Raw genomic sequence first — 24,269 nt, 5'->3', positions numbered from 1 at the left:
AAAGGAAAGGAAAGGAAAGGAAAGGAAAGGAAAGGAAAGGAAAGGAAAGGAAAGGAAAGGAAAGGAAAGGAAAGGAAAGGAAAGGAAAGGAAAGGAAAGGAAAGGAAAGGAAAGGAAAGGAAAGGAAAGGAAAGGAAAGGAAAGGAAAGGAAAGGAAAGGAAAGGAAAGGAAAGGAAAAGAAAAGAAAAGAAAAGAAAAGAAAAGAAAAGAAAAGAAAAGAAAAGAAAAGAAAAGAAAAGAAAAGAAAAGAAAAGAAAAGAAAAGAAAAGAAAAGAAAAGAAAAGAAAAGAAAAGAAAAGAAAAGAAAAGAAAAGAAAAGAAAACTTGCCTTACAAGTTACAATCACACTAGACTGTTTTGTCTATGTGTGTGGAGATGAAACGATAGCTCTTTTCCTTGCAGTTTCTGTCCAGCAGCTACAAAGCTGAAATGCTGAGCAATTGTGAAATGTATGTACCTTTCTTGTGGGTACAATTGGCCTTTTTGTTGTTGAAGCAGTTTTCTGTTGATCATAGGAATATGGACAGATACATATCTATTTTTGTTTTTCAATAGAATGAAACATGAAAGAATTAATTTGGAAAAATATGAACAGAAATAAAAAGAGAACAGGAAATCACTAGGCAAAGGCTAGGTGTACTGGAAAATAAAGCTATAAAGTAGAAGGGGAATGAATATCAAATGTTTTGGAGCTAATGACAAACATAATTCTTGCTTTTGAGCAGTCGTTTGACTCTACTTTTGAGGCTTGAAGAAACCAGCATTTGAATTTGAAATGACATGCTCCCAGCATCTGGGGAGTGAGGAGGATGGAAACTTGGATCAAAATATGTTTATCATTTTCCATAATAAGTTTAAATACTGTAAATACTTTAAAAAATATGTTGTATGGGAAAATGAAATGTATAGATTAGTGTATTTTGATTTTCAGATTCAGGACAGTGTTAACTCTCTGCCTTGTGATCCTCTGTGCTTTCTATTGCTTGGGTCTCTGAAGTAGATTTTATTCATTAATGCTTCCACAACTTAATTTATACTTACTGATTTGCTGCAGATTGACCTTTTTTGCTGCAGATTGACCTTTTAAGACAACAGAGTATAAATAATGGGTTCAGTGAATTCCTGGAGCACCTTCAAAAAGGTTTGGAAAGATAGCCCTAATGATTCATACTTTTATAAATGTTGGATTTGCATAGTATTAGGGGTGATGTTAATGTCCAGTAAGTGACGAGCACTTAGATATTTAAGAATGAAACAGCTGAAAAGTTTTTTTCTGTGCACCCATATCACATGCTTAGTGACAGTAACCATTTGCAGAAAGAGGCGAGTACCTCTGAAATTCTTAGAAAGACACATTAAATAAAAAAATAACTCCCTGACATTAGGAGCCTGCAGAGCTATATATAGCAGCAAAAAAAAGCCAAATCAAAAAAATGGCCTATAATTCTACTCAATGTCATGGTTCATTTCTAACGTTGTACTTTCCTAGATGCTTTGAATGAAAATGATGCTTCTAATAGTGATCTAAAATGATAGTAAATGTCCATTTAAATCATAATTTGAGGATTTAGTACCTGGGCTTGGGAAAGTAAATCTTTCTCTGTGTGAGAAAGGCCAAGTTGTGAAGGCATCTGGATCAAGCCCAAAACACTTCCAAAGGAAAAAAAAAATCATAGCCTGGTAAAAAGCTCTTTAAATGGTCTGGATAATAACACATATATTCATATAATGAGGAAGGAGAATGAAATGTTAATTCACCAAAAAATTAATAGATTTATTAGTAGAATGAAGCAGATTTGAGAGCTTTGAGACTTGTTGAAGGAACCCTGAGACTCCCTGGATGGATTTGGAAGGGTGTCATCTGAACAGGTGTGTATAAGATGTGTATCAGTACAACTCACTGTTCTTGCCATGGCCCCACTGCCCTGTGCTGTGCTCTGGTGAGGTATCACAATTATGGATGGGACAGGAGACATTCAAGAAATATCATTTTGGTATGAGAAGGTCTATGGGAAGGACTGCATTTTTAGTATACCTGAGAAGAATTCTTGGGAGAAATAATCTTCAGCCATGGCTTGCATTTGACTTCCCTTACCAGTCAAATGCTCTCTAATTTTTCATGGTGGTAGATGCTATGGGAGGACATCAAAAGTTAGTCAACATATGTGCCGTCTTTGGAGATATATATACAAAACTGTGTACTGCTGATCTTTATATTGCTGATCACGGTGATATCATAGAAATCACAGAACCACAAAAATCTGCTGTGTTGAAAGATGTGTATTTTAAAAGCAGGGTCAATGCAGCCCTGCCTATACCCAGGCAACCCTATACTAAAGCAACCCTGTATTCAAGCAGCCCAAGTGGCCGGAAAAACACTGTACACTGCCTTGTGCAGAAGATTGCTTTTGCCTGGGTCAAAACTGGCAGAAAACTGAGACTGGAAAGAGTTGTTTTACTTGGATGACAATCCATCAAAGGCCATTTATTAGAAATGAAAGGGAAAACATGGCCAAGGGAGGGGATAAGTAGTGAGGAAGTCATGTGGAAAGTAGAGTATGCAAGTGAACGGTTTGCACTCAGAAAGGCAGGTGCTATGGAAATGGAAAAAATTGTAAAGAGAGTTCATGGAAGCAGCGTTTCCTTTTATTTTTTCCTTTTTTTCCTTCCTTTCCCTTTTTTTCTTCTACCATTTTCGCCCTTTTCATCCATTTGACCCATTTTCCCTTCCCCCCCCTCCCTCCCCCCATAAGACCATTTTTAGTAGGGATAAAAAAATGAGCCAAGTCCTGAGAAAGCATCAGTGAGAGAGAAAAGTTATGAAGGAAAGACGTATGATGGAAGTCATGACAGGTCAGCGGAACAGAACAGAAGAAATAGCTGAGTGGCATGAAACTCATGAAAGAAAAGAAGGTTCAAGTTTATAAAATTATGCTGGAAAATGAGTGAGATAAAAAGAGATATAGAAGTGAAAATGTATGATGGATGGAGCTCATATCAATAAGGCACAGGACATATGACAAGTGGGCACAGAAGGCGTGCCGTACTTTCTCTCTTGGCTTTCTCCTGGAAGACTAGCTACACTGCTCAGAATATTAGTGTGTAATATTAAGAATATTAAGAAATTAAGAATAGCAGGATGGAATAATTGAGGGTAACACTAAATTATGTATCTGGACTCAGAATATTGTCTGTTTCTTTCACGTTAATAATAGACTTCTGTAAGAATTACACAATAGACAGAATGAGTAAAATTATCAGGATATGACATGAAATAATGTTATAATTTTATTTGCATATTTTTTCTGCAAATAACCCAAAAGTCTGAGTAGAGCTAGGCAGCAATGATTTTTCTTCTCGTGTGAGAATGTGGAGCAAAAATAATCCACACCAGAACAGGGAGAAAAATCAGAATCTTAAAAATATCAATCAATAAATAAATCAACAGAAAACGAAACCAAACTCCAAATGCTGGAAACAGCTTAATGGTTTGGTGAAGTTAATACATAATATTTTGACATGTATTTTCTAACCCAGTTTTAATTAAATTTCAGAACAAAAAGATATCGATAATGATAAAAAACCCTTTTTGCTTTGTAAACACTGAGAGTTCTCAGTTGGGCAATTCCAGAACTGACTGAACCATTCAAACTGATCAGTTAGCTCCACCTGTTGAACAAGTTTGACTGATTCACAGCCTCCAATTGATGTTTCTTTGGCTGTCATTTTTCTAGCCATGTAATTCTTTATATTTTACCGCCCTCATCTCCAAAGAGGAGAGCAAGCTGACACCTCCCACCTCCTTTCCGCTTTGCTTTCAGTCCTTAAGAAAATGTCTTAGATTATTTATTTATTTATTTATTTATTTATTTATTTATTTATATTCAAGGAAAAATCCCTTCGAAGAGTTTCAGTGAGTCTGGCATTTCTGTTGCACCTGGGGCTGGGAAGCCTCTGCCCTGCTGCTGTGGCAGATCGGATCAGCTCTGCCATTCTCTTGTCCTACCCACTCTAGATGTCTGTGATATATATACATAAATCTGGGCTCTGTTGTTTGTCATGCTTTTCAGATATCTGACCCCTTTTATTCAGCTCTCATTAACACTGGGAAAAGCCCTGGGGTGGGACACAGTTATATTAGTGAAAAAATAATATTGGCAATTTCTTGGTGTAATTCTGGTCAAAGACAGTTTACAAGAGAAAAGTTATTCCCATTTAAATAGTTTCTGTGCTTTAGACACTTGGGGATGCACTATGGCAACAAACCTTTCTAGGGGAAGGCCTCCTCCTGTATTTGTTGAATATCTAGCACTGTGGAGTCTCTGTCTTCACCTTGGTGTTTAGGTTTCTAAATTTCTTCTTTAATACAGTTAAGAGAGAGAGTAAGAAATAGGTGAAATAGTACACAGCAATTTGCTGAATTAGATTTCTAAATTCCTTTTATGTTACCTGTACTAACATCCTCCATATTTACTACTAACCTTTTCCTCTAAGCTCTGCAATCATTAGTCTGTCTAGCTTGTATTTATAATGGTGGGACAGACTCTTTGGTGCACCAACTGCATTATAACTTTCAGAGCCACTTCTAACTGAGAGCTAAATGTGAGCAGTAAAAGCTGACCAAGCACATTAAAGGTTTCTATAATTACTATAATTATGGAGAAGCTTTAGAATAAAACATCATTCCCCACCCCACTCCCAAGCGCCTTTTACCTTTGAAAATTCATTGTCAAGGAAAATGAAAAGGAAATGTTCAATAGTGGGGTTGCTGTCTTCGGACTTTGATGCTTTTGATTAGAAATGAAAGCCATAGTGATTACAAAGTGGATACAGTACCTAATTATAACATTGCTTCTTGTCGCAATATATAATAATAATGTACCTCGTTTATATCACTTCTTTTGTAGTATAGGATTGCAGGTGCTGGGGAAACACTGCTTCATTATAACATGCACTGGGGAAACACAGCCTAGTTATAACTCTTTAAAAGTTACTACTGGCATAAAGCTAGAGCTGATAAAATTGAAATCCTCTCATAGCACTGAAACAAAAGCTTTGTGAAGACATGGGATAGAGGAATGACCCTTTAAGAACCTTTTATAACCACAGTGTTTTGAGGCTTTGAAGGTCACAAAGAAAGATGTCTGTTGAAGCAAAACATAGGGAGGTCCTGCTCTGCAGGCAAGTAGCTCTTGGGACAACATCCCCTTCCTGTTTAGCCTCAATGGGCCAACCTCACTGGGATGCAAGAGGCCATAGATTGAGTCTGGTATGTGGAACATAAGTCCGTTTTTCACCTTCTGATATTAAATATCAAGCCACATAGGCTGCTGGAGGACTGCAGGCTTGTCAACATGCCTTTGGACTACCCCGAATTATGGAATTATGGAGAGGAAACTACATCTGCAACAGTGCGGGACAGGAGCCTGCATAATTTTAAAGACCTGTCTCTGGGGTACAGTGCTGTAGGTTGAGCCTCCCTAGCATAACAAGATCTAAGCTCTGTTGGCTGTGCTTCCAGGAACACATCTCTTTATGCAGTTTCTTTTCATAGGCTGGAAAACAATCCAGCACACAGCCTGAGGCATGCAACATCCATCTATTCTGCTAACACAGCAAGAAGCTTGGGTGAGAATGTCAAAATTTCAGCATTTCAGTGGTCAAAAACATTAAAAAGAACCTCCAAGGATTTACAAATGCCTAAGGGAATGGAGCGTCCACTATCTAGTGAAACCAATGAGAATTTGTTGCTTAAATTTGGTCTTCATCTTGACAAGAAATCTGTAAATTCCATCTGTATGTTTAGACAACCAAGCCACATTGAAAATTCATTCCTAGTGCATCAGTACTACACATTGTGGATGAATTAAACATAGTTAAATTATTTAGGAATAGCCAAATTTCCTCTCAGAGCGGTCAGTATCAATCTAAGTTTCAGAGTTGTTTTCAATTTACAAGGGCAGGAGAGAAAGCAGAATTCCATCAATATTAGATCATACATGAATAAAGCAAATCAGATATGAGGAGAAGAAATCTAATGAGCAAGAGATATCATGAAATATATTATCAAAATTCATCCACAATGATATAGACAGGAGGCTTCTAACAAATGTTCAGAAATATGGGAACCAACATTATTTCTGTTTAGGATATTATCATGCAAATGAACAGCCTGCTGGAAGAACTGGGATTTTTCATGCTCCTTAGGACCTAATAGCTCGTGAGTTCTCATGTTTTGCAAAGGTTTTGCTTAGCAATTAGATTTTAAACAGAGAGACTAAAAATGAAGGAGGGATGCCACTGGTATCACTGTCAGAAATAGTGTCAAAAAAAAAAACAACACACAACCCAAACACTCAAAATGGAGGCATTTTAAATCTGCAGACCCACAAAAATAGTAGCTCTGTTTTTGTGTGTAGTCTTTGCATGTGTCTCTGTTCCTCTCTTCTGAGAAGTGATCTGTTGTTAAGCCGATTAACCTGCCTCTTCAAGCCAGGCAGAGAAATCCCAGTCATTTCACTTTCTTAGAAATCTCCTTTAGCCATAGAGGAGTGTAGCAGACGAGATGGTTGCAAGTGGAATGTAATCAAGTGACACAACTAATGATGCAGTGCATGTCTGTGACCACAAGGCCTTATTTTAAAAATGATTAGCCATTCTGTTCTCTTTTATTTGTTTCTTACATTGCACCTGTCAACTTTGCATCAGAGCCCTAGTGATTTCCATGACAGATAATCTGTGCAACACCAAAAGACTTGCTTTTTATGCTGCAGCTAATGTATTCTTGCACGTTTTATTCTGTCTCCAGGGGAGTATATTTGTCAGCTTTATCCTGCAATCATTCAGTAGGTAATTATTACCCTAGAACAATGAACAACTCATCCAGCAACGCTGGGAAGTTTGCTGATGGTAACAGAGAGTTTTGTTAGTCTTTATTGTGTTTACCTGAAGGTGCCTACTGAGCCTCACTGCTGTAATACTTTCTCGATGCCTTATGATTATAATGGCATGTAAGGGAACAGAAATATTCCTTCTCTGGATTTTTTTTTTAAAGTCTTTAATAGAATAGGTATTGATTACAGCTTTTTCCAGCTTTCAGAAGGAACTATTTATTGCTCCATGAGTTGAGTGATCTCAGCTGACCTACCAAGTCAAAAGCTTTCATGTAGTCGATAAAGTATATCTAATGTCTTTGGCTTGGGTCCTCTGTCAATTCTATAATTGTCTTTCAGCTGGAAGATTCAGTCCTGTATTGCTTAACCCAGTGTTTTCTGTTATCATATCACTAAGGTTCTTCTTTTTTCCTCACCTATAGCAGTACTTTGCTCGCAGGACGAATGAATGGGGCTTTTAGGGTCAATGATAAGGAAGCAACTTCTGCAAGCTTTTTCTTACGTTTTGTGCTTTTGTGAACAGAACATAAAACATTATTAAAAAATATTATGATGTTCATTTATTATTTTGTTCAGTAATTTTTTCTCATTGGCCTACCTACAGGGCATCTCATCCTAGTGATAATATTCCTTCTTCTAAATATCTTTCATTGGAATTCAGTTTGGGTACTGTAATAGCTGCCAAGCTGTATCTCAGAATTCTTTCCGCATTTTGAAGGCAGATACACCAGTCTCATTCTTACAAAGTTCTTCAGCTCTGCACACTCCTGGTATGTTCAGCCAGAACCTGCACAGATGAGACTGGCATCCTCCTGAACTATTGCTGTCATTGATAAATGTTAAGTGTCTCAGACTTCACTCTTCCCTGGCAAGTTAAAAAAATTCATTCAATTTACATTTATCAAAGGAAAGATTCAGAGGTAACCTAATTGCAGACTGTAAGTACTTTGACAGAAAGGAAGCTGAAGAAAGTATGGGAATCTTGAATTTATCAGGAAAGAGCATCCAGTGGCTTAGAGATCAAAATATTCAGGCTGAAAAATGAAGCGCACATTTTCCATGGTAAAAGATGAGCAGCTGTTGGAGTACATTACCAGTGGAATCAGTGTACTCTCCATACATGACACCATAAAATCACTATTTATTTATTTATTTATTTATTTATTTAACAGAACATACTATATGTCAGAGATATGAATAAAAGCAAAGATTACTGCAAAATCCATGACTTGCATTGCTCAGGAAACTATATTGTGTTCATTAATGTCTTTAAAGGCTGACAAGCCTTCCATCTATTTTCATCATTATAAGCTTCCAGAGAGTTTCATACAAAACATTTGAAAAAAGAAGCAAGTCAACCAAAACAAAGCACAGACAGAATTATGATACAGATTGAATTGCCTCCTTTGAATGGATTTTTCCCTTCCAGAAATCAGTGTTGGCCATGTTCATTTCTGCATCAGTGACAGATTTAGTTCTGCTTTTTTGTGACTTTTGAGGAAGAAAGTTACACTTAATGCATCTATTCACTTAAATATTGCTTAATATTAAGTATTTATTTTGTTTAATATCATAACATTTGATATTTAACACTTTTTATTTTGTATTTTTGTTTAAATATCCTGACTGCTGGCAACCACATTTGAAAGTTACACAGGGCCTATAAACAATAAAATACTACATTTACAATTACTATACCTAACCAATCTAAAGGTACTTTAGCTTTTCATTAATGGCTTGTAGTAGGGATTGATGCTACTTTCATTCAGTACTTCAAATAGGCTGTACTGCAGACTTGCTCCTGATTCCAGTGCTGTCAGTGAGAGCATTGGCCTCAGAGTTCAAAAGCTGCTTATGGTATTATATACCCTCTTGCGGAAAGAACAAATTGGTTAATTCTAAACAAGGAAGGACACTTCTATTAGAAGACATCTTGGTTTGGGCAACCCAAAATTTTCAGAATTTTTTCTTCAAATTCAGCTTGGAGCTAAGCTGAGCTGAAGAAAGAATAAGATATATGGGGCAAATTATACAGCTTTAAGGAAACTTTGTTAAACTAATTTTAATTTTAAATCAGTTAAGTTTCACAAAAAGAAAACTGCATTTGCAATAATTTGAAAGTCTCTTTTTTTTTTTTCAGCATTTAAATTATGAGCTGCATTTTCATTGTCCTAATATACATCATCTGTCAAGATAGCAGCTTTCAATTCAATTGTTAATTATTATTCTTTATACATAAGACAGTTAAGCCATTTTAGAGCTTTATTCCTCTTTGCAATTAGATGTGGTGATTAGAATGTCTTTTATATGCTGTTAAAATATTCTTTTAACAGCGCTTGACTTTATATATCAATTCTCAGCTCCAAGTATTTGGTGAGTTCTCGCTCTGCATTGAATATCTCTAGGTGTGTCCCTGTAGTTTTTCTGTTCAAGTGTCTCAAACTGTTCAGTGATGTAGTTGATGCCTCCCTATCACATCTCAGTATGTGTTGATTTTCTGAAAAATATTCCTTCCTAGGTTTCTCATTTGGGGTTCTTTTGCTTCCATTTCTGAGCTTTCCTGTATGCTCTATTGATTCATCTTAAATTCAGGGTTTCATCTAGGCAACTCTATTTTAAATTTTAACTGTAAATTTCTTGAATTTATTTACTTATTTATTTATTTTACTTACTTCCCCCCCCCCCCCCCCCCCCAGTAATCTATTATTATAAAATGTCCTCTTCTACTTATGAAAGACTCTTATGTCTTCTTACGGTAACCAGAAAAATTATGTGTTATGCTTGAGCTTGTGACAACGGACTTATATTTAGAGTGAAGTATGTTGGTTTTCTACCTCCTTAGTAATATGTGCAATTCATCTGATACCTACAGTGAGATCAATCTTCTGCAATTCTAAGCAAACTATTTGTGCTGATACTGACACGACCTCCATCAGTTTAACATCTAATTATACCATTTTTGATTTCTCTGTTTTAAGATAACACATGGATCTTGTTATAAACAGACACTATTCTTTCTTAAGACTAGCTGTGATCTCAATCCTGAAAGCCTGGATGCAAGCACCTGTGAATGTAGGGGCCAATAGCTCAACAGCCAAACCCAGCTAACACTTTTCCATTTTGCCTTCTTTTCCCTATGTTCCTTTGATCAGAATTAGAATTACTTCAAAAGGCTTGAAAATCAAACAGGATTTAGATCTCAAACCTCTCCTCCTTTTAAGCCAAAACCTTACTGCACCATGTCTTCAAGCTCATTATCATTGGGTTTAATTATTATTATTATCATTGATTTTTAAACAAGAGATATGTCTTAGGCAAAATATTTGTTTTATAAATAGAAAATCTGAAAAACTTTGAGAGATATCTAACAGGATCTGAGCAGAAAATAGAATTCTTTCCCAATCTTGATGGACCAAAACAAACTTTGGTTTCAGGATTCTGCAGCATACATCTGTAAAAATTTGAACACATGCAAAATATTACCCTCGAGTGAATTATCACTAAAGGGAAATATTAATTTCCTATTGCTCCAGTTCTTTGATCAATTTGTTGGTTTCAAAGCATGCATTTTATTAAGTACTGTCTTTGCCACAAATATGTATTGGTTTTGCTCCCTATGCCTTTCATATAAAATGGAACAAAATATAGAAGTGTTTTTAAAACCACTTACTGTGTAGGCCATATTTTTCCACTTCTTCTACTTTATCACAAGCATTCAAATAGTTACTGTACAACAGTCACAAGCTGTTTTTTTTTTGTTTTTTTGTTTTTTTTCTAGTAATGAATTGTTGTACTCTGAATACTTTAAACTGAGGCTAGTGTGAAAGATCATGTTTCACCATGGTCTTTGACCCTGGGGTCTGGTGCAAATGCTACTTGTCTGTTGGTCTTGGAGTGGTGTTTAACATGTTTGCTGTAATTTAAATAATCATAAATGGTCAGAGCAGAGCTAACATGGAAATACATGTTTCACTGCAGAGGTGAGATGGACTCCACTTGTTATGAAAGACAGGAATGGGGAATGCGATATTCCACATCTGTTAAATTTCTTGTCTCAAATTTCCAAGTCAAAATAGTCCAAATCTTGTCCCTCCTGAACATGTTACAGATTACACTTAAACTACAGAGGATGTAGTTTTTCTTTGCAACTCATTCTCGTTGTTGTCCTGTTTCTAAGATTCAGTTGAAAAACCTAGGATTCCATTGAATTACTAAATTACTAATTTTGGCTGGCAAATTGGAATCATAGAATATCCTGAGTTGGAAGGGATCCACAAGGATCGTTGAGTCCAACTCCTGGGTCCTCAAAGAACCACCCAAAAAAACAGACTATGTGTCTGAGAGTGTTGTCCAACTGCATATTGAACTCCAGCTGGCTTGGTGCCATGACCACTGCCCTGGGAAGCCTGTTCCAGCACCCGACCACCCTCGTGGTGAAGAACATTTTCCTGATATCCATCCTGAGCCACCTCTGTCACAGCTTCAAGCCATTTGCTTGGGTCCTATCTCTGGTCAACAGAGAGAAGAGATCAACACTTGCCCCTTTGCTCTGCTTCAAGAGGAAGCTGTAGACTACAATGAGACTCCTCAGTCTTCTCCAGACTGAACAAACTAAGTGACTTCAGCTGCTCTTCATACACGTCTTCTCCTCCAGACCCTTCACCATCTTTTAGATGGTTTTATGGTACAAAATGTTTTCAGGAAAGGGAAAATAGCTAAGATTTTCAAGGAGTGCATAATGATTTGTGGTACTTCTTTGTTTTGGAGTCTATCATGAGGGATTTTAAAAGTCCCATTTTTTCTGAAATTTTGATGAGATATCATCCAAAAAACATTATCCCTGAAAATGTTTGAGAAATTGGCATTCAAAATTTCATAGCCCTTTAAGGTCAGCTTTGAAATTCATTTTGAGATTTTCTCAAATTAGTACTTGCTTGGCTATCCTCTGGAAAAGACAGATTTCTCAGGTATTGTTTTTTGCCTTCAGCCCTTTGCTAGCTTGCAGGAGTGCAAACAGGGATTCACTGAAATGTTTCTGTCACTTTCTGATCAAACATAAAGAAATGATCAGTGCTCAAAGGGAGATATCCACGGTATTAATGTTTCTTTCTCTTTCAGTCAGATAAGTAGTGCTTTTCCACTGAAGGCAGTTTAGCAAATGGCAAACATTATTGCATCATACAAAAAATCAAAAAGGATTAGAGAAAAACACCACTAATTGGATCAATATTATCCAATATCCTTAATTAGAAACTGAACTACGTGAAAACTCTTTACATCTTATTTCATGTTATCCTATCATTTATATTCAGTCTTATACACTTCCAACAAACAATACTAGTTATTTCTATGGAGTTTTTCCATAGCAGTCTTAGTGGTTGCTAAACCCTGAATTAATTCTTTCATGCAAAATGGAAAAAATAGGTATTATCAAAAATGTTTTCTTTTCTCACAAAAAAATAGTCATTTTTATATTTTATATTTGATGTGTCTAAATATGTGATGAAAATATACGTTGTATGTGGAAAATCATTTCTGCTGAAAAATCTATCCAGCAATTATATATATATATTTTTTAGTATGTACTAGTGATCATGCAATTGTGATCATACAATTCTACTGTAAATATTTGCTAACTGCAAAATATTAAAATGTGAATGTCACTGAGGCTATGGTGAGAAAATAAAGATCTATTCAGAGTTATGATAGTTAAAGTTAATGATGAAAGTAATGGAAGAATTTAAAGAGATCTTACAGTTTGTTCTTAGGACATAAACCAATCTATGTGGACAAAAGATTTCATAACTTTCTAATATTGATTTAAAAAAATGTCCTTAAATTGCTGCGTAACCCATTGTAGTGCTTGCTTTCTTCTCATGTGTAATTCTTCTTGGTGGATCATGTTTGTTTAAACTTCAAACTTGTTGAATAAGAAGTTTACAACTTGGAGCTGCAAGTCTAGTAACCAACACTGCGTCTCTGGCTTCTTCCTTTGTGCAAATATACCCATTTTCAGAGGAACATAAAACAGCAAATTATAAGTACAGTGATCTATCTTACATCATTCTTTCTACGTATTTATTATTTCAGTCAGGCTATTTCACACTTTATTCTGAAGATGGGCAGATATGCCTAGTCCACCATGATGCATTAGGATTTAGTGCCAGCTGAGTTGATAAAAAAACTTTCTTTATATTTGGAATAAACAAAACAAAACCACACAAAACAAGCAAACAAACAGCAACATACAACAAACAGACAAACAAGCAAAAACACCCTCTTGCTCTTTTCAAGAAAGGAATTGCTGCCTTTTCTCCGTCTTCTCTCTTTCCTCTCATTCCTTCTCTTCCCTGCCTTAAACTTCAATGCTCCACTGCTTCAGGAGAACACAGCTGTTGCTATTACCTTTTTCTGCTTCCTGCACTTTCCTTTTGAACCACTGGTCTGTTGGAAAGTTTTCTGAAGACTAAAGGTTGTCCTGACACTTCTGCCTGAAGGTAAGCCAGACCCCTCTTTTTCCAACCATCCTCTAAGTTAGTGCTGATTCCTCAGTGCACTCCTGACAATTCTGAATCACTTGTTACATGCTGCAAAAAATAATGTATTTGTATTAACAGTAACTTCAGCAGACATCATTCTTTCTCCACTACTTTCCCCACATGGCTCTACTCTACTGTATTTTCATAACTGTCCCTCTTGAAATCTATCTTCATGTAACTGTCTTCTTCCACCTTTTTTTTTTTTTTTTTAAATGTTCCTTGATCGTGGAAAAAAATGCTTAATTTCTAGTTATTTGAATTTTTATTTTGCGCTTTAAAGAATATCTGGGTATTTTGTTAATGAGAGGACATTTCTATAAGGCATGCCAACATAACATGTTCAAGTTTGGTTTGTTATTGTATCTGTGAGTTTCTGAAATCTTTTGAAATCCAGCAGACCTGCATTAACTTCACTTTTACATTGAAAGTTTTATATTCATAGAATAAATGCTCCAACCAATACCATTTATCATTTCTTTTTCTTAAGAAAAAGAAAATGATAAATAGCAATAGTAATATTTTTTTTATATGAACAACCATAGGGCTAGCATTGTCTTTAAATCAACAGGGATTACATCTACAGGTTTATATACTGAAAGAAGGAAAAAATAAAAACACTGTTGGGATGTTGGGATGAAACCAGAAAGAAAGGCGTCCAACCGTAGTGAATTGTTACAATAAATCTTACAATTGAAACAAATAAATCAAGAATTCTAGAATATGTGATTTTTAGGTAGATCTTAATTAATGAACTACATTAAACAACAATTTTCAAGAATAATTCCTTGGCAAGGGGGTACTTTTATAAATAAAAGCAACCTCCATTCTCTTAATATTTCATATCAAGACTTATTACAGATGTTTCAAATGCTAGACTTGTAATGTCTGGCTATTCTTTATTGCCAATTTTCTTCTGTATAAGTAACCTGCTGCCAAGAAGCTAGAATTTCTTGGTGCCAAGTGATTTGATTTAATGGGCAGATAATCATCTGTTGATTCTTCCTAATCTAAACAGGGTGTTTTGAATAAAAGATAGAATATGGGAGGTAGGTGGTAAACCACATGAAGGTATTTTTTTTTTTTTTTTACGAACGAGTAGCTGGAAAAAATTAGAAATCACATCATTGACTGAAGGATAGGTTTTCAAAGGGGCATTTAAAACTAGAGTTTTGAAAGATTAACCCTCCCTTTGGTGCTGGACATCCTCTGTAAACAAATCAGTTTAGTTTCAGTTTATATCTACAATGAATTTTTAAAATGATTTTGACAGCTTGTTGCTCTTTTAAACAATTGTGTGGCTAACAATAAACAAATATGCATTTCTTGTCATTTTGGTGGCTGGCCAATAAAACAGTTCTTCTGGTGTTACTCTTTCCAGTTAGTCACATATATTATAAAGAAACATTTATCACAAATTGTTAATATTATCAAAAGTATGTCAACTTACAGCTTTTGCAGAAATGGGAACTTTGAAAATTTTGGCCCTTTTTCCAAAACTTCTATTTAACAGTGAAATATTAATTTTATCCCAATTAGCAAAGGATTCAGGAGAAAATACCCTGAAACTTTTAGATGAGGGACCTTTTTTCAAATTAAGCATATCAGACTGAAGTCATAAGATATAGATGAAAATCTTATTCACATTGTATTTATTCATATATAGGAACTATATAAGGCGTGGTGAAAAATCTCCAGGAATAAGGTGGTATTTCTTCCAGCAGTATTCAATTTATTTAATTTATTATTTAACTTCAGACTGCAGTATTGAAGCGGGTGGGTGAGTGTTGGGAAGCATTCGGGATCCAGATGGATGTTTAGTGGAACCACTCTAGTCAATAATAAACTCAGTTAAAAAGATTTTCTATCAATTTGCAGACCCTTCTGTTTCCAGTCAAGCAAAAAGAGGGGACAAGCAGACTGGTGGCACATATTCTGATTCAAGCTGCCAACTGAAGATACAAAACTATATCTTATCCCTCTGGATCCTAAATAAGATTTATATTTAACATGTCTAGGGAGTTTATTTCTGGAAATGATGTAAGTCAGTGTAAACTGGAAGAGTTTGACTTCAAAATGGGTAATTTGGGGTAAATTTGTACCAGTGGAGGAAGTTAATGCCCATGTTTTAAGGACTTCATTTCATGCAAGAAGCCAGCTGGAATATAAATCCTCCTGTAACATGGGTGATATAAGTTTTTTTGTTTCACATATTCAGTGTTGGTTTATACAAGTGTAAATTAATAATACTATTGTACAAAAAAGCTTGGTGGAGGCATAATTTCTATATAAGCACTAATTCTAAATGCTGCATGGAGATTACATAGTGCAGGTGACAAGTTTGTTCATTCAGGGGAGCTAAAGGAAACTTATCAGTGAGCACTATGCACCAGTGACACAAGCTCCATTTGGGACACTAATGATTATGGTCCTCAGCCAAATGCCTTCTTATTTGTTTTTGCTCCTTGCTTTTTGCATGGTATTGATATCACCAAAATTTTACATCAACTGTAATTTCAAAGGCATTTATGATAAATGGGTGTCAAACACTAGGCATCTTTCTTTATGTAAATAAATAAGCAGAGATTTTGACTTCTAGATGGGCTATAATTTGATCATTTCCCCAGGGGTTTCCTTCCTTCCTTCCTCCCTCCTTCCCTTCCTCCCTCCTTCCCTCCCTCCCTCCTTCCCTCCCTCCTTCTCTCCCTCCTTCCCTCCCGTCCTCCCTCCCTTCCTTCCTCTCTTTCTCGCTTCCTTCCTTTCTCCCTTTCTCTTTTTCTCTCTTTCTTTTTCTTTCTTTCTCTCTTTCTCTCTTTGTCTCTTTCTCTTTCTCTCTTTCTTTCTGTCTTTCTCTTTTTTTTTTTCGTAGTTCTTTTTCATAATGACATGTGATCCTGCGAAATAAACTCGGCTTAATATTGAAACAGTCCAACAGATATAGGTCATTCTTCTTCTGCAGCAGGTGCTCAATATTTTATTAAAGATGCAATATTCTGCATAAATTTAATGTATAATATTTTGACCAACAATCTAGTGTTTTATTCCTTATTTCCATGAGCACATTGCTTTTGGATGTGTGGTTTGAAGCTTTGCGTAGTATAATAATCAGCATTGTGGTAGTGCACAGTCTTGGCTCTTGTGTTTGAAAATGTCTTCACCTTCCTGTAATTCCACAGAATACCCTGGGCCATTGCTATAATGTGCCTGCAGATTTGCTGTCATGCCTAGGAGATACATAGACAGAAAAATAAATACTTCTTTAGTTTCTCCATTTAGGATTCATCAGGCCTCTATTGATCTTTGTTATTTCCCTCAAAGGATTTCCTGAAGAGGCATATTAACTGTATAATAAATATTAAAGGCACTTTAACTTCTGGCAATGAAAGCTTTCCTATTTTAAGGTCTCTTTGGTATGCAGAAAGTGTACCAAACCACTGAAGTAATTACGCTTATGCACCCGGGCCCCCTCATCAAATGGATCCTGCCCTGGTGGATCCCAAACTCCCAAATAAAAATGGGAATCAATGGAATTGCAAAGAGGTCAGGAATCAGGACCTTTGATTAAATGAACTTGGACTTTTTTTTTTTTTTTCCTGCAATTTAATATAAAGATTATCTAACATAAATGCAAACAATGGTGGTTCCTCACACTCTGGGGATGGCTTACTCCTGGGAGAAATTTTTTTCTTGGATCTCCAGAAGGAGGTAATGGGTGCTATTCTTACAATCCTAACTGGAGTCCCATTACACTAGATGCTCATACAATGAGAAGATGTGCTTTTCCCCAGAGAGTTCATAAACTGTTGTATATTTCTTGTGTTTTAAAGATGGACTCCCAGATAAAGCAATGCATTTCTACTATACAAATGTGTCAAGGGAGAATACTTCCACTTCAAATTCAGATAGTACAGATTTGATTTGCAGTTCCTAATAACCAACTTGGTCATGCCTGAATATAAGCATGTGGATAATGACATTTGTCCTTTTCTATCACCAGAGTTGCCATGAGTGCTCAGAGAGTAGGCATGAGTATCCTGAAAGTCTTCTGGCTGCATTGCTTATTGGCATATGGCCTTGTTCACTACTCAAACAGCAGAAGGGACAGGAAGCTAGTCTTGAAAGATAAGAATTTTTATTTATTTATTTTTATTTTTATTTTTATTTTTTTAATATATACAGAAAAGAACTGGATGTTGCAAATGTGCCAGTCTCCAGTATAGATTCTTCTGTCTGCACCCAAATAAAGTGTAGTAAAGAAGGTGCTAGATATTGTCACCTGGGGATGGTTTCTCATCCCCAGGTGTCATCCCAGATTTTAGAGCTGGGCAGCTATGTGTTTATATGGTATCCACATTCAAAGAGCTGGGAGAACAATTCTATCTCCCTCACTTTTTTGTCCTTTTGTCTATCAGAGCAAAAATTGGTGATATGAGAGAGGGGAGGAGAGAGTTTTTATTAGCTATAATAAGTACAATATTACAAAGAACATAAAACCTAGGTAATTGTGAAATGGTTAGTGTAAATAAGTAAGAACTGTGAAATATGGCAAAGTATCCAACAAGGACAGGATTTCTGTTTTTATATTTCCACTGTATGGCCTCCATACATAGTTACACTTTCTTGTATTTTCCCCTGAAATCAAGAGAAATACAACATAACAGGCATGCTAATTACTTTTTGTATTACAGGCTAAATCTGCTGGTATTTCTCAGTATTGACTCTTTTTGAAGTATGCCACAATTTCTCTTTGAAGGAATTTCCTTGGATTTCTCAGAGGAGTAATGTTTAGATAAAAATCCTGTTCATCATGTCCATAGTGTATCAGCCCAGAGAACAAGGGTTATTCTGTTTGACCTGCCCTTACTGGTTTGGTTTCTCTAGCTCTAAAATTTTTAGAGAATATCTGTACATTAATATTAATGTCTTTGGATTAACACCTGGATAAAATATATATATACCTCCTATAATACAAGCTAGCTGGGAATAAATTTCTGAATTACTCATGTATAGAATCAGAACAGCAAATTTCATTGATTTTATACAATGCAAGCAATTAAAACGTATTTTTTTCTCTCTATGAATATGTTAGAATGGATCTGAACTACAGATTTTGTGGTCATTTCAATTATTCATGGTAGCTGAATAGCTTTAGCAGGTGATTGTTTCATTTTGCTTGAGGGATAAATTATATTGCAAGCAGTTACACAGCAGAAAGCTATGCAACTTTTTTTTTTTTTTTTTTTTTTTTACTTATTTACTGCACACCCTAGGTTCTGTAATGAGTTTAAGTAGCACATATTATGCAGGTGGCCCATTGTCTGCTGCAGGAAAAAAAATCAGAACTTTCTCTTCGCATCTCAAAAGCCCCTATGGTGGCACAGGTTAATGACTCACATATTTTAAGGAAATGAAGGCTTGGTCTTTTATTCTATTGTTCTCCCTAAATATTCTGTTTGTCTTAGTCCTCCCCTTAAAATTTCAGACTTTCAGATTTCTAGGTTTCAATAAACTCTGGATGGAAAAAAATTCTGAGGTCCTAGGTAGGATTTCTACTCAAAACCAGCACTGAGGGTACAAGACAGCAATGATACTGTTCTATGTAATGGTTTCCACCGAGACACAGCTGTCTCTATGGAACATTACTGATGCAACAATCAGTTTTTCTGAAACTTGATGGGAGTGATGATGTACACTATTAGTTATCCCACATGAGCCCATCACATTTAGCTCATCTGAGACTCAGGCAGGAAGAATAGGCAAGAGTTTTTCTTCTTACCTTCATCCTCCAGTATAACACAAGGAGAAAATCAACTTAGATTTTTAGCACTTTTACAAAACAGAGCCAAGGAAAATGAAGGAAGGGAGTTAATATGACAAAATATATGGTGCAGCTGAGAGTGGATCTTAATGAACAAAGGTTTCCCTTCTGTTTTTCTTTCCCTGTATTCTTAAATTATATTTGTAAATGATTGTATTTGTAAATAATGTAAATAATAAATAAATAATTTCATATGATGTCAACAAGTGCTAATTATTTAGAAGGTAAAACTTTTCTTACATGTCAGGTTTCAAATACTTTCAAATACCTTAAAAATAGAAATGTAGGAAAGTTTGTGTAGTATTAATAAATAACACCTACAGCCTCTGGGAAGTACAATACTGTTAAAGCAAGCTGTTTTATCATAGAAACTCTCTTTTCTGTGTTGGTACATCTGTCATATTTCCACAATCAATCTAGTATATCATATTTTGCAATGCTGCAAAAAAGGCTGGTCCATTCTAACCCTTACCCATTTCTTTTAACTGATGATAACAGTTATATAGACACACAGGGCATCAGAGTGGGAAAAGGATGAATTTGATAAATGTTTTTATTTGCTTGTTGCCATGATATTTTTTGAACCAAAGTTACCCATGTGTGGCAGAAGAGAAAGTGAGAATGTGGATGGATAGACAAGTGTCAGAGTGAGGAGCAAAAACATTTTGAGCAATACTGCTGACTTCCATGAGACAAAAGCATTTGTGGAATGGAAGTATAGCATTAAATTTGTATTAAAGTTGTTTTCAGATAATGAAAAATAGGCTATAATGTCAATGTACCCAATTTCTATATTATAATTCCCACCGTTTATTTTTTTAAACTAAGTAGACAGTATAGTGCACCTGAATACTGAAAATAGGACCTCTTTGCCAGCATCACATTCAGTAAATACAACTCAATGTTTTTTCTTCTCACTGGTGCAGACAGTTATTGAATATGTGCAAAATGTGCTTGTGTATTCATGGCATTACAACAGTACTGTGTTAAAGAATACTGTTTTAAAGAAAAGAACCACTCAGAAAGTGCAATCATTCAGTGCTGATATAGCAGAATTCTTACTAGGAATGAATTAAATATCTGAATATCAGATTAATAATTGGATTCAGGCAAGTTTGCCATTTATTACTCTGTATTATTGAAAACCTGTTTATTCAGCATTCATGTGGGGAAGAAAAAAAAAAAAAGGAATTAGGAATTTTCTCTTCAGAGAGATATTTTCTGTGTCAAAAAACTCACTTTGGCCTTTCGTCTGGGCTTGACAGGCTATCTGTGCAACAGGAGAATTTATGAAGGGACATCAATATAATTTGAAATTAAGATTATTCAAGAATGAATGTGTTGAGAATAAATATATTTCTTGAATGTATCTAGCAGTAGGTTATATTTTCTATTCAAAAGATGAGAATGTATTCCCACAAATGTTATATACTACATTAAAGATGCTCCACAAGTTTTTGTTTTTAGGATGAAATTAAGTTTCTTTATTTTATTTTATTTTATTTTATTTTATTTATTTATTTTATTTTATTTTATTTTATTTTATTTTATTTTATTTTATTTTTATTTTTATTTTATTTATTTTTTTTTCTAATGAACAATTGGAGTAGAAGATAGGAAGGTTAAGTTTTGGGTCCCTCAAATGAGAAAATGTATTTTCTTTAACAAAAGTTCAATATGTCTGATCATAACAAGGTGGAACATAAGGATTTGCTTTTATCCTATCCTTAGTCAGAACCTGGATCTGAAACCAATAATCTCTTGTTTCTTCAAGATCACAGTGGCAATTATACCTGCAAAATACTACTTAGATGTGAATTGGTGACCCAGAGGATTTAAAGTGCGACTACTCCCACATTCAGTTAAAAATAGTTGAGGTCAGCCATTTCCCAGGAACTCTTACAATACTTATCATCTTCAAAATTGTACTGTAAGCTAATACCAGCTATATAAACATATCTGAGATGTTGCATTTTAACCTATAGCCAAGTAAAGTTATAAAAATAAAAGAACAATAGTTCTCTCTTTTTGGAAAAAGGCTGGAAGATACATAGTTAATAACAGGCGTTTTAACGATTTTGATTAGTTAGTATCTAGTTAATCCACAATTATTCCATTCCTTTTTGCTTGTTATGCGTAAGTATGGTTTTTTACCTTGTTGGGCTGCTGAACTCCACCGCAACCGCTCTCACTCCCCCTCCTCAGAAGAAGAGGGACAGAAGAAGGTACGCTGAAAAGAAAAAAAAAGACTTATGGGCTGAGGTAAGGATAATTTAATTAAAGGGAAAAGGAAGAGGGAAAAATAAATAAAGGCCATGCAGAAGCACAGAGAGAGAAAAAAAAAAATTCTCTGCTTCCCATCGATGAGTGATGTTCGGCCATGACCCAAGAAACAGGCCTTCAATATGCATAGCAGCTCTTTGGGAGGACAGACGTTTTCATAATGAGTGCCCCCTGCTCCTTCCTCTTTCCCACTATTTATTGCTGAGTGTGACAACATACGGTTTGGAATATCCCTTTGGTTGGTTTAGATCAGCTTCCCTGGTTATGGCCCCCCTTCTTGCCCACCCCCAGCCTACAGGCTCTGGTGGGGATTGGAGGGAGTCTTGATGTGCCAATAATAGACAAAACACTGGTGTAATACCATTGCTGTTCTAGCTACAAGTTCAGAGCACAACACTATATGGGCTACTGCAGGGAAAGTTAACTCCATCCTAAACAGACAGACCCAGTACAATAAGTTTTTTCAGTTTTTAACAAGCACATGCCTGAGTTTTATATATTTTTTTTTCACTTAAGTATAATTTGTTATGTAGAAAAATGTTCTCCCAAAATCACGTTACATGTTATTCAAGTGATCTAACTCTGTGAAATTCCATTTAAGTCAGTTACACAGTTTTATTCTGTTGCTGATACAGAGACATTAGTTCTCCAGAAGTTCCACCCTAACTTGAGAAAAGTCTCTATTCAAGGCATGAAGCATTCTCTCTTTCCTTCCCATGACTATAGATGAAAACAAAATGACTAGTATATGTGAGACACCTAAACAGTGTATGATTAAATCAAATTAACTCTATTCATAGTGACTTTAACATTACTTCTGGAACTTTTCCAAAGGAATAAGAAATAATGAATACTAAATTATGTGTATTAATTACTTATAAAATTGAGAAGAATATTTTAAATAACGATGATTTTCACATTCATTTTCACAGTTGTTGCCTGTCATATATAAAATGTTATGTTCATGTTATTCTGAGTTTAGTCCTTTTGTTCCCAAAAATCAACATTAAAGAATGTGCCATATTGTTTATTTCTATCATTTGACATGTCCTGTCATAAATTCTAGGCTTCTGGATCTAGAGTAAACCCAGTATTTTTATAAAATGTAATATATGGAGCCTCCAGGGGTGTGTTGCTAAGCAAACCAGCCATAAATGCTTAGTTCAGTATATCATATCCCATCACATACAATGTCTCTTACCATCCCTTATCATATCCTGCTTTAGCTTAGTCCCAAATCCTAGATGATGCTGGCTGCATGAGCTCCAGCTGAGTTCAGATATTGATGATATGGTTTTTCCTAGAATATGTTCCTTGAACCGCAGGACTCATGGAGGTTCTTTTAATCACTCCTGCTGAAGCCGTTCCAGTTTCTGTGGAGTAATTCTCTATTCACTGATCTAGAGAAAGAGAGGGAGTGATTGGACATGACTAGTGTTTAGGGCTCTTGGGTGAGAGACAAGAATACAGCTTTACCTGAACTTCCCCTGCTAAATAGAATTGCTCAGTATTCTTCCAAGCATAAGCTAATGTTTGGATAGATGGGATAGATGAGAAATCCATCTGTCCATCTCTTTTTATTTTATTTTATTTTATTTTATTTTATTTTATTTTATTTTATTTTATTTTATTTTATTTTATTTTATTTTATTTATTTTATTTTATTTTATTTTATTTATTTTATTTTATTTTATTTTATTTTATTTTATTTTATTTTATTTTATTTTATCTTATCTTATCTTATTTTATTTTTTTATTTTATTTTATTTTATTTTATAGGGCCCAGCCTTGCTGGAGATAGCTGGGGGAATCTAGCAGGGCCTTATAGATGATGCTAACTGAGGGGTGTCTTGTGTTTGGATTGGACTTGGTGGTAAGTTCTCAGCCTTATGAGGATGCAGGTGGCTCTAGCATGTGCTAATGTAGACTTCTCGTAATGCTTTCAGGTCTTTTCCACGACAAGATGCAAGATCTGAATCATAAGTTCTCAAAATCCACAATGGGGCCAAAGGCATAAGACTATCGGGTACCTTATCATCTGTGTGGCTTCCTTGCCCAACAGGTCTTTCTGGATGGCATAACTTCAGTGACCAAGTTCCATGACTGAACAGGAAGCTGTTGACTCACTGATGAATTGTATGGTGTCATGCCATGTTGCTGCGCTGCAAACAAGAGGAAGATACTTATTTTAGAAAACTACAAAACAGGAGGCCAATATTTTGGGCTTCATCCTCAGTAAGAAAGACACAAAAGAGCTGCATTATATGCTTGCAAAACTTAACAGCCAGTAATTTGGGAAGCTCCTCAATGATTAGAGAGCTAGGGGGTAAGGTTTGACAATTGAAGGTAGACACCTGCAGGAGCAATGTGTCTTATGGTCATAAATTTATGACTATTTTGATGGGCTTGAGGAGACCTCGGCAGTGGGATCACTTTGGAGAAAGTGCCATCTAAGATGTGTATAAAGCATAACACTGCCAACATTTAGCCAAGAAACACAGACCTTATCTCTTGTTTGTTTGCAGAATGCTACATGCACATTTATAATTTGGTATAAAAAAAAAAGATAATAATGAGCAATGACAGCAGGCACAGCTATAGCAGTTGTGTTGGCTCAGCCATGAAAATTCAATAGTGCCAATAAAATAATAAGAAAACCATAATTAGGTTAAAGGCTTTCCCATGTTACTCATTTTCTAACTCTTATGTAATAGCCCTTTGGGCTACATCTTCTGAGA

The 24,269-nt window shown here is 35.4% G+C and overlaps 1 long non-coding RNA gene across 2 annotated transcripts; it reads right to left on the bottom strand.

Annotated features, from left to right (window-relative positions):
* Nucleotides 1-16,160: 16,160 nt before the first annotated feature.
* On the bottom strand, nt 16,161-23,660 carry LOC310901741. 2 transcript variants are annotated; one of them, XR_014586112.1, is made up of 4 exons: nt 23,562-23,660; nt 22,733-22,931; nt 21,403-21,478; nt 16,161-16,654 (listed from the first exon to the last, which is right to left on the bottom strand). It is a non-coding gene; the product is annotated as an uncharacterized lncRNA (long non-coding RNA). The 2 variants fall into 2 exon arrangements; XR_014586111.1 differs by having other exon boundaries at nt 16,161-21,478.
* Nucleotides 23,661-24,269: the final 609 nt, after the last annotated feature.

This window comes from Anser anser (genome assembly GCF_964211835.1).
Source record: "Anser anser genome assembly, chromosome: 6".
Classification (NCBI taxonomy): domain Eukaryota; kingdom Metazoa; phylum Chordata; class Aves; order Anseriformes; family Anatidae; genus Anser; species Anser anser.
This window is presented reverse-complemented; position numbering and strand designations above follow the sequence as displayed.